The sequence below is a fragment of the Capsicum annuum genome, chromosome 7, assembly GCF_002878395.1.
Source record: "Capsicum annuum cultivar UCD-10X-F1 chromosome 7, UCD10Xv1.1, whole genome shotgun sequence".
In the NCBI taxonomy this organism is placed as follows: Eukaryota; Viridiplantae; Streptophyta; class Magnoliopsida; order Solanales; family Solanaceae; genus Capsicum; species Capsicum annuum.
Genome location: NC_061117.1, coordinates 135,699,559 through 135,710,921, shown reverse-complemented (window position 1 = coordinate 135,710,921; position 11,363 = coordinate 135,699,559).

Below are 11,363 nucleotides of genomic sequence, written 5' to 3'. Positions count from 1 at the left end.
GGCCCTTTGTCCCACCGTAGACCAAGATTTGTCTTAGCTACTAAAAAATTTGTATATACTTCTTGTACATCTTGGTAGGGTGGTATGAAGAGAGATGTGGTAGATTTTATGGCTCATTTCGTATGTTGTCAGTAGGTGAAGGTCAAGCATCAGGAACCAGGTTGCTTGATTCAAAGATTTCCCATTCCGTAGTGGAATGAGAGTGGATTGCTATGGACTTTTTTAGTGGTTTACCTGGAACTTCCCATTGTTTGATGGTATTTTGGTCATTTTAGATCGGTTGACCAAGTTGGCATATTTCATTCTTATTCAAACGTCCTACAGTGCTGAAAGGTTAGCTCGTATCTATGTTAGTGAGATAGTCCATTTGCATAGTGTTCCTATATCTATCATTTTAGAATGAGGTTTGGGTTAAGTTTTAGATTTTGGATAGATTTATATAAGGAGTTAGGTACTCATACGTGTATATCTATATATATTTGATTCAAGTCTGGGGGGTGATTATATTATTGCTTACATACTTACCGCTTTGAGTCTAGGGATATTTACTATGATATTTATCATCGTATTATGAGATAACATTGAGGGCTTTAGGGTATGATATTTAAAATAGAGATACTGGCTAAGTCTAAACGTGTGAAAAATGGTTATAATTAGGCATGTCATGGATGGATTCTAGTTGTATCATGGAAGTCAGTACATGATAGTAGGTTAGATTATACTATCATGATTGTACCCTCTAGGTTTATGGGGGTCTACATTGGGTAATTTACTTTTCGGCACTTATTATCTTACGAGGGGGTAATTTTGTAGTTATAATTACACGTATTTAATCCTTTATGATTACGTGATTTTTCTGGTTACCTACTTTGGGATGTATAATGATGTTGGAGTTATTTTAGGTTTGCCTCCTTACCTTAACTTAGTTATTTTATCTTGCATTTTATTATATTTGTATCTTATTTAGCTCAGTCAACCGATGAGGCCTACTGAGTACCTATGGTTTTGGTACTCATACTACACTTCTATACCATTTTGGTGTAGATCTATGTACTTGCTTCTACTGCTAATCTGATTATCGTGTAGTGGTAGATTTAGGAGATAGGGTAATCTCTCAAAATTAGAGTTTCCCTATTTCTTTCTATCTATCTATGTCTAGTCTTTAGTTTTAGAATTGACTATATTAACTATTTTAGAACTTCTGTTGTATTATAGTTGAGCTGGCTATTCTGCGTTAGATAGATATTTTAGTTCTAGTTCAGTACATAGGAGTTATTATAATTGTGGGGGTTGTGGTCATTATTTGCGAGAGTGACCTAGTCATAGGGTGATTGTTGTCTCAACTAAGAGTGTTCCCCCTATACAAAAATTCGATCCTCAGCTAGAGGTGGTTTGTATAGTCATTGGGATAGTCCACATGGTGCTTGTGGAGGTTCTTAGGTGGTTAGGATGAAAAACCATTTAAGATCCCAGCTAGGTGTTAGTCTTGGTCAGTTGTATGCAGTACCTACTAAATCCAAGGTTGTGTCTTCAAATGCTATTATCATAGGTACAGTTTTAGTGTGCGATCATTTGGCCCTTGCTTTATTTAATTCGGGATCTATTTATTCTTATGTGTCTGGTTATTATGCTTCATGGTTAGAGTTATCTTAGGATTTATTATCCATGACATTATGTGTATCTACTCCCCTGGGTGATTCTTTAGTAGTGGATCGGGTTTAAAGATCTTGTGTTATGACTGTTAGAGATGTTGATACTCATATTGATCTTATTACGCTGGAAATGATGGATTTTGATGTTATTGTGGGCATGAACTAGTTATCCCACCATCATGCAGTCATGGAATATTTTGCCAAGACCATTAGCTTAGCCATGCCCAGCATACCCCCAATCGTATACAGGGAGTTTTTAGCCGCAAGTAGGATGGGATTATTTCTTATATGTGTGCTAGGAGGCTTATTTTGAGAATTTGGAAGTCTTATCTCACTTATATTCATAATGTTAGTATGGATAGTTGTCATTTAGTTCTGTTCTAGTAGTCCATGAGTTTTCTAATATTTTCCCTATTGATCTACCTGGTATACCTCCTGCCCATGATATTGAGTTTGTTATTGATCTTGAACCAGGCACCTAACCTATTTCTATGGCACCTTACTATATGGCTTCTGCTGAGCTTAAGGGTCAAAATTATCAGATTTAGGATCTTGTTGGCAAGGGTTTTATTAGATTGAGTATGTTTATTTAGGGAGATACTGAGTTGTTTGTAAAGAAGAAAGATAGTTCCATGAGTATGTGCATCAATTATAGGCAGCTTAATATTGTAATGGTAAAGAACCGTTAATCTTTACCTCACATTGATGAATTGTTTGACCAGCTTCATGGTGCAGTGATATTTTCTAAGATTGATTTGATGTTTGGTTACCATCAGTTGAGGATTCGAACTGAGGATATCTCAAAAATAGCCTTTAGCACCCGCTACAGTTGTTATGAGTTCCTGATATTGTCATTTGGGTTGACTAATGCTCCAACCACATTCAATGGTTTGATAAACTGAGTGTTCCAGTCTTATTTGGATTCATTCATGATTGTGTTAATTGATGACATCCTTGTGTGCTCGAGGAGTAGAGAAGAGCATATATAGAATTTGGGGATTGTGCTCTGGACCTTGAGAGATCATGTGTTTTTGCACAGTTCTCTAAATATGAGTTTTGGCTTGATTCGGTAACAATCCTTGGGCATGTGTTGTCTAAGGATAGGATTATGGTAGACTAGCTAAAGATTGAGGCTATTCAAGATTGGCTTGGCCAGTTATTATAGATGATTTGTGGAGAGTTTTTTGACATTTTTAGCACCTATGACTAGATTGACTTGGAAAGAGGTTCCTTTTTCGATGGTTCGAGGAGTGTGAATCGAGCTTTAGGAATATCAATGAGTTTTTTACTTCAACTCCAATTTTGGCTCTTCCTATTGAGGGTGACGGATTCACCATTTATTATGATGTTTTTGGTATTAATTTGGGTTTTGAATTATTGACCAGGGTTGTATTATTGCTTATACTTTGAGGCAGCTTAAGGTGCATGAGCGTAATGCCCCACTCATTATGGAAAAGAGAGATCTTAATGCTAGGAAACATAGATGGATAGAGTTACTTAAGGATTATGATATCTCTATCTTGTATCATCTGGGCAAGGTAAATGTGGTAGCCAATGCCTTGAGCCGAAAGGCTATAAGTATGGGTAACTTGACTAGTATTTCTGTTTCTCAACGGCCATTTGCATTAGACATTAAGTCCTTTTCCAACTTAATGGTTTTATTCGATATTTCAGATCCTCAGAGGATCCTTTCTAGTGTTGAGGTGAGGCCTTCACTATTTGAGCAGATTAAAGATCACCAATTTGAAGATAATAGGCTTTTTATTCTATATGAGCAGGTATTAAGTTGTGAGTCCACGAGGCCTACCATAGATCTTGACGGTATTTTGAGATTTGATTGCCGCATTTATCTTTCTTGAGTTATGATTTGATTTAGTTAATTTAGCATAAGGCTCACATTTCAAGATATTCTATTCATCTGGGTACAACCAAGATGTATAGATATTTGAGATAGTATAATTGGTGGGGTTGCATGAAGAGAGATGTAGTGGATTTCATGGCTTATTGACTATGTTCTCAGCAGGTGAAGGGTGAGCATTAATGACTAGGTGGCTTGATTCAAAGATTTCTCATTCCTAAGTAGAAGTAGGAGTGGATTGCTATAGACTTTATAGGTGGTTTACCTCACACTTCCCATTGTCCAATGGTGTTTGGGTCATTATAGATCGGTTGACCAAGTCAACGTATTTCATTCGTAATCAGATGTCCTTTTGCTTAGAGATTGGCTAGTATCTATGTTGGTGAGATAGTCCATTTTCATGGTGTGCCTATATCTATCATTTCAGATCGGGGTTCCGTGTTCACTTCTAGCTTTTGGAGAGATTTCTGAGAGGAAATGTGTACTTGGATGTGTATATCTATATATACCCGGGTCGAGTTTGGAAGTTGATTATGTTATTAATTGCATACTTACTTGTTTGAGTTTGGGGCAATTTACTATGATATTGATCATGATATTGATGAGATAACATTTAGGGCTTTGGGGTATGATAATGAAAATAGAGATACTGGCTAAGTCTAAAATTGAGAAAAATGGTTATAATCAGGCATATCATGGATGGATTCTAGTTTTACCATTGAAGTCGATACTTGATGGTAGGTTGGATTATACTATTGTGATTATACACTCCAGGCTTATGGAGGTCTGCATTGTGTTGTAAACTTTTCTGCACTTATTGGCTTATGGGGGCCAATTTTATATTTATAACTGCATATGTTTGATCTTTTGTTATTATGTTATTATTTTTGTTACCTACTTATTTATGTACAATAATGCTAGAGTTATTTTCGGTTTGCCTCCTTCCTTGACTAAGATATGTTATCTTGTATTTTATCGTATTTATATCATGAGTTATCTCAGTCAGACTTTGATGTCTATTGAGTACCTATGGTTTTGGTACTTATACTACACTAACCTTTTTGTGCATATTCGAGTATTAGTTGTTGTCGCTGGTTCGACGATCGTGTTGTGGTTGATTTCGTAGATAGGGTGAGCTCTTAGTGTCCGAGTTTTCTATTTCCTTCTGTCTATCTATGTCTAGTATTTAGTTTTGAGATAGGATTGTAATGACTATTTTAAAATTAGGGTTGTATTTAGAATAGATCTTTTCCTGGCTCTACTATGTCATGAGATGGTTTTCTATGTTATGGCTACTTTTTTTACTATCTCTACTTCCTTGCTTATTTATGAATTGTATTGAATTATCTAATTTGCCCTTTTTGAGTCAATTTCCACCAAGTTAACCCATTGAGAATAGCTCTAGGCTAGGGTTTGTCTTACCTATTGGCTGGTTTCATAGGTGCCTCATGACTCATAAATCGAGTCATGACATGGGTCTTCTTGGAGGGTATAGTTTGGGAGACAGTTAATTTTGTGTCATTGTTGGGGAATACAGTTATGGATTGGTTAATTGGAGTTTTAAGGTTATTGGATTTTACTTTTCAATTTTACTTGAGGCGTACGCCGATGTATGTCCAATAATAGGAGTCAAGGTAATCCTATTATCCCATTTGATCCTGAACCAGACAGAATCCTACACTAGAAACATAGGATGTCTAATGTTGGGTGTATTATGCATTCTAGTGTTGCTATTCAAGCCTTTTTAGCCTGGATTTAAGGATGGTTCATGTTCTTAATATGGTGATAATAATATAAATGTGCATCTAAGTGTCCATGTATGTGTTTACAATGTTTAATGGTCTTTCACAGAAGTTTTGATTCAAATTGATCATTAAGAGTTCAACCGAGAAAACTAGTCTTACTTGTTTGAGCTAGGTGTTTGTCTAGTCAATCGTGTTGGGTTCTAACTTGTTTAATGAGTTACTAAGGTTGTAATTATGTATTTATATGTGAAACAACTTGCTTATAATGCTCAAGGGTCAATTGGATCAAGACAAGAATCAAAACAATAAGCTTAAGCTCAATGTGAATTTAGCCTATGCTTAGCTCGTGTTTATAGTTCACCGTCTTGGATGTTGTGTTTTTTTGAGATCTAAATTGTTTTGCTTAATACTATATGATGCTTTTTGAATGGATTATAATGATATATGAAGGATATACAAGCTTCAAATCAAGTTTAAACAACTCAAGAAGGCTTGGAATGGATCACGGAAGCACAATATACAACTTGACGCAAATTTGGAAACCTGAAATCTCTTGAACGAGTTATGGAATATGGGGAGTCATCTTGGCACGTGATACACACCAAAAGACTCAGAAGTCACCCAAAATAATGTGTCCCTCCGACTTTCCCGCGGCGCGCCTTCTATTTCAGTGCTCCTGTTCCTTAGAAAATATTTTGAGAACTTCCAGTAGGAGCTACGGGCTCTATTCCAGTCCTGATGCATGCTGATTTTTTGTCCAACACGGCTTTGGATTACCCTTTTTCTATCAACACGTCCTTATACACATTTTTAATCATTTTTGGATATATTTTGGAGCTTAAGGGGCTGCTACAACTTCTTACTTAGTTTTTTATTCTTTTAATATAGTTCATTCATGTTTTTAGTCGTTAATTACAATTTTGTGATTACGGTTATGACTATGCGTGGCTAAACGCCCTTTTTTGGCATTGAAGCTAAGAACATGACTACTATTATTTTGAATTGAATTCGCTTAACTTTGCTTATCATTGTTGGTTTTGAGTTCATCTTTGATTTAACTATTTTATGAATTCACGACCCTTAGAATACACCAATTGTCTACCTTTTAATCTCGGGAGAGGGAATAGGGGATAGAACAAGGAGATGAACAAAGTATGGTTTGTATTTCTTTATGAAATAAGGAATTCAAATTAGTATCTAGGACAAGGATGTACTTGGATGTGTTACTTGATTCGAAAGTAGGATGACAGCTTTAAAGTACTTAAGTGGACTATTACATCCCCGCTTAATGATGTAGTTGTAAGGTTCAACTTAGGTAAAGGATTAGAGGTTGGGAAACCATAATCATACAATTAATCCTATGTATCAACAACCAAGATAAGCAAGTTAACAAATGAAATTCAACAACATAGTATGATTGTTCAAAGTGCTTTAACCTTGGGTTTTATCCTATTGATTGTTACAAGATCTTTAAATTACGCATTGTTTACTTTACTTGTAAAAGTTCCAAACTCTCTTTTTGGTCACGCTTGCATCAATTGAATCTAAATTGTGAACAAAAGTAGAATTGTTGTTGAATCAAGTCTCCGTGATATCGATACTTGGCTTTCATTAGGCCACTTTACCACTTGATAAGACCACATACACTTACGTGCACACTGAGATGCTGTCAAGTTTTTGGTGCCGTTGCATGGGACTTGTTATTTGGCAACTATTTATTTTAGTTTTACTTTAGATTTTTTGGTGTATTTTATGCTTAGTCTTGGTTTTGTGATTGCAGGAAACAGGGTTTAAGGTTAGAAAGGTGGCAAGGATAGAGATTTAGTTTAACCAAGCCCCGAACCCGAACAACATTGCAAAATATGATAAACACTCAGTTCAGCAGCCTAAAATTGGGAGCTCCTCAACCTGCAGCCACAATTAATTCCATCCAACAAGCTATAAGTTTATGTGAAGTGCGTGGTAATAGTGGTCATTTAGCGGCTATGTGTGCTTCAAATTTGGAATCAGTGATGTATGTAGGTAACGATCAAAGGCCAAATTATGGTAATGCCTACAACATAAAGTGAAAAACTCAGCCATGGAATGCTCCATAGCCACTGACCCAAACGAATCAGTCAACTAGCAACATGGAAGAGATGTTGAAGTAGCTTCTAGCTAGTCAGACACAACTAGCTGCGGACATGAAAAATTTGCAAGCTGCTCAAAGAAGCTTAGAGATTAAAGTAGGGCAGATACAATAAACATTAAATACTAGGACAAAAGGTGGTTTGCTAGCAGATATAGATAATCCAAAGAAGGTTATGGGAATCACTTTGAAGAGCGGTAAAGAGTTTCAAGATGAACCTCCCAAGGCAACAAAGGAGGTAGATGCAGATTTGACTCCCCAATTGGTTTCTGAAAAAGTTTTTGATAAGTCAAGGAAGTCTGAGTACTTGAAAGAGACAGTTATTGCTGAACTAGAAAAGAAGCAAGTGCAACCACTACCCTTTCCTCAAAAGCACATGAAAGCGAAGTAGGATGCAATGTTTAAGAAGTTCTTTAATATGTTCAGAGGGCGTCACATTAACTTACCTTTTTTACATGTTTTGCAAGGTATGCCCAAGTATACTAAGTACATGACAGATGTTGTTTCTAACAAGGTGAAATTACAAGGTGTCAAAGTAGTAACACTCACCGAATTGTGTAACACTGTAATGACACAAAAATTCCCTAACAAATTGAGAGATTCGGGGAAGTTTACTCACTCTATCCAAATTAGAAGTAAAGTGCATTGAGTGACTTAGGGGCGAGCATAAATTTAATTCCCCTGTCTTTATTTAAAACATTGTGCTTGGGAAAACCTAGATTGACCACTGTGGTTTTGCAGCTAGCACACAGATCAATGGAATATTTAGGAGGAATAATAGAGGACCTTCTCAAAAGAGTTGATAATTGTTATTCTTACTGACTTTATTGTTTATGATTTTGAGGTAAACGAACAGGTACTAATTATCTTGGGGCGTCCATTCTTAGATACCGAAGAAGCATTGATTGATGTTAGAGATGGCTCGCTCAAAATGAGGGTAGAGAATGAAGAGGTGGTCTTTGATGTTTACAAATCACCCAATTTAACATCCCATTATAAGGACTTGTGTATGATTTGATGTTGTTAAAGGGGACAAGTTTGGGGTGTTGAGTCCACAAAAAACCTCTTTAGACTACCTGATTGAGCAGCCTAAACTTCTATCGCCTTAGCCTAATAGAATGGAAATTGATGAGCCTGAAAAGGCTAAAGTTGAAAAACCTATTGCTCTTAAAAATTTGCACCCAAGAGGGGTGAAGAGAATAAGAAGATGGAGATCAAGTGTGAGTAAATGGGTGAAGTTATATGGTTAAGCCATAGTTGGGTCGTGCCGTGACACTAAATCAGGCGTTGCTTGGGACGTAACCCAAGTATTGTAGGTTTGTTGTATATTCAGGTTTTAGTTTATACTTCATGTAGTTTTTGTTTTTTATTAAGTCGCAGGTTAATGGGAAGTCTGAGTAGTGGAAACCTGAGCTAAGGAGTATGGCAAAAACTGAGTGTGGGGTCCCGTGGATCTCATTTATATGTAAAGATACTACTAGCTAGTCCTAGAGGCCTCAAGGAGTATTTCTATCTCTTATTTTAAGTTTACTTTGGGGACAAAGTAAATTTTTAAGTGTGGGGTGGGGAAATTCCTAAATTTTGGATCAATTTAAAAAAATTTGGTGTGAGGTATACTTGTTGGTGCTTTTTTGAGTACATGGTGCAAGTGTTTTGTTTGGTAAAAGCATGTGGAATAAGTGAATTGCTACTTGTTCTACTTTTGAGACTCTTAGGCTCATTTTTTGGACTCTTGTATTTTTTAGCTTAAATTTGAATTCATACTATTGTGTGGTTTAAAGTGTATGATGATCCTATTGAGTTGAGCATATGCCATGTGCATGTGAGTTTTTTTGTATATTCCTTGTTGCATGTGATGTCTAGAACTTGCCTGGTGTGTGTGTACAGTGAAATAAAGAGTGTAGGTTTGGGAGATGATTTAGGTATTTCTTTGATAACCTTGTTTTATACCTTCTCTTTGTCCTACAATTTGTGCATTATCCTAGTTAATCCCTATTAAGCTTTTACCCTTTTCTTTGATAGCTTCATATGTATCCTAATACCTTCTTTGATAGATTATAATTTGATCCAAAAAGTTCCTAAGTGCTTTAATAAAAAATTAATTTAGTGAGGAGTTTGAGAAATTGAAGAAGAAAAGGGTGAAATTGATGCCCTAAGGTAATAGTTATTGGCATTTATATTTAATGTGTGGTGGTTCGAAGTGATATAAATGGTGTTAGAAATATTCACATGATTGTTGAAAATGAGAAAAATTGAATCTTAAAGAAATAAACAATACGTTCATCATGTGTTTGTTAAAATCCTTAAAAGAAATGGGGCAAAATAAAATAATGGGGTATACAAAATGGTGTAATTTGGTAGTTGGAGATTGGTTTTAAATGTAATAATATAGTGTATTAAAACGCTTAGAGAGGTTAGTCACTATTCCAAAATAGTTCCTACCCATCCCTTAGCCTACAGTACAACTCGAAAAAGACCTATTTGATCTTATGCTTAACATTCTAATATTAGTGGAGCACTACACTAAGGGCAAGCCTATGGTTCATTGTGTGAAACTTGTGAATTCCTTGTGAGAGTGAGTGTGATTTCATTCTTATACCCATCATGTTATGAATTTTTTAATTGTGAGATATTATGGGTAACTCTCTTGTCGTGAGAGTACATGTTTGATGTATGTAGGTGATTTGTATGATGTCCTTGATTGAATTATAATCATGAGTTTTCCAACTAGGTGAGTCAATTCTTGAGGCTAGGATGTTTTGGAGTAGTGTTCATAAGCTTTCAATTGTGTTAATAACATGCTTAGTGTTGTAAACTTGCATCCTGTGTAATCATTGTAGTGGTAGCTTGAATGTCTTATTTGTAGTATAAGTGTGGAGTCTTACCATCTCATGATTATTATAGTGAAGAGTTGTTCGAACACAAACAAAGCATTAAGTGTGGTATGGTGATGTTGGGTGTATTTATGCATTCTAGCGTTGCTATTCTAGCCTTTTTAGCCTTGTTTTAAGGATTATTCATGTGCTTAATGTGGTGACAAGGATATAAATGTGCATCCAAGTGTCCATGTATGTGTTTAGAATGTTTGAAGGTGCTTTCACACAAGTTTTGATTCAAATTGATCATTTAGAGTTCAACCAAGAAAACTAGTGTTACAAGCTTGAGCTAGGTGTTTGTCTAGTCTATCATGTTAGGTTATAACATATTTAATGAGTTACTAAGGTTGTTATTATGTATTTATATGTGAAATAACTTGCTTATAATGTTCAATGGTCAATTGGATCAAGACAAGAGTCCAAACAATAAGCTTAAGCTCAATGTGAATTTGGCCTATGCTTAGCTCGTGTTTCTAGTTCACCGCCTTGGATGTTGTATCGTTTTGGGCTCTAAATTGTTGTGATTAATTTTATAGGATTCTTGGTATGGATTATGATGATATATGTGTTATATACAAGCTTCAAATAAATAGGAAACAACTCAAGAAGGCCTTGAATGGATCACAGAAGCACAATACGTAACTTGACGCAAATTTGGACACCTAAAATGTTTTGAGAACAACTTCCACGGGGATCCCGTGATTACCCCACGACGCGGGCTCTATTCCGGGCCTTATGCATGCTGGTTTCTTGTCCAACACGGCTTTGGATTACCCTTTTTCTATAAATACGTCCTTATACACATTTTTAATCATCTTTGGAAATATTTTGGAGCTTAAGGGGCTGCTACAACTTCTTCATTAGGTTTTTAGTATTTCAATTTAGTTCATTCAAGTTTTTAATCATTAATTACAATCTTGTGATTACGATTATGACTATGCATGGCTAAACGTCCTTTTTCGGGGTTGAAGCCAAGAACATGAGTACTATTGTTTTCAATTGAATTCGTTTAACTTTGCTTATCATTATTGGTTGTGTGTTCATCTTTGATTTAACTATTTGAATGATTCGCGACACTTAGAATACATTAATTTCCTACCTTTT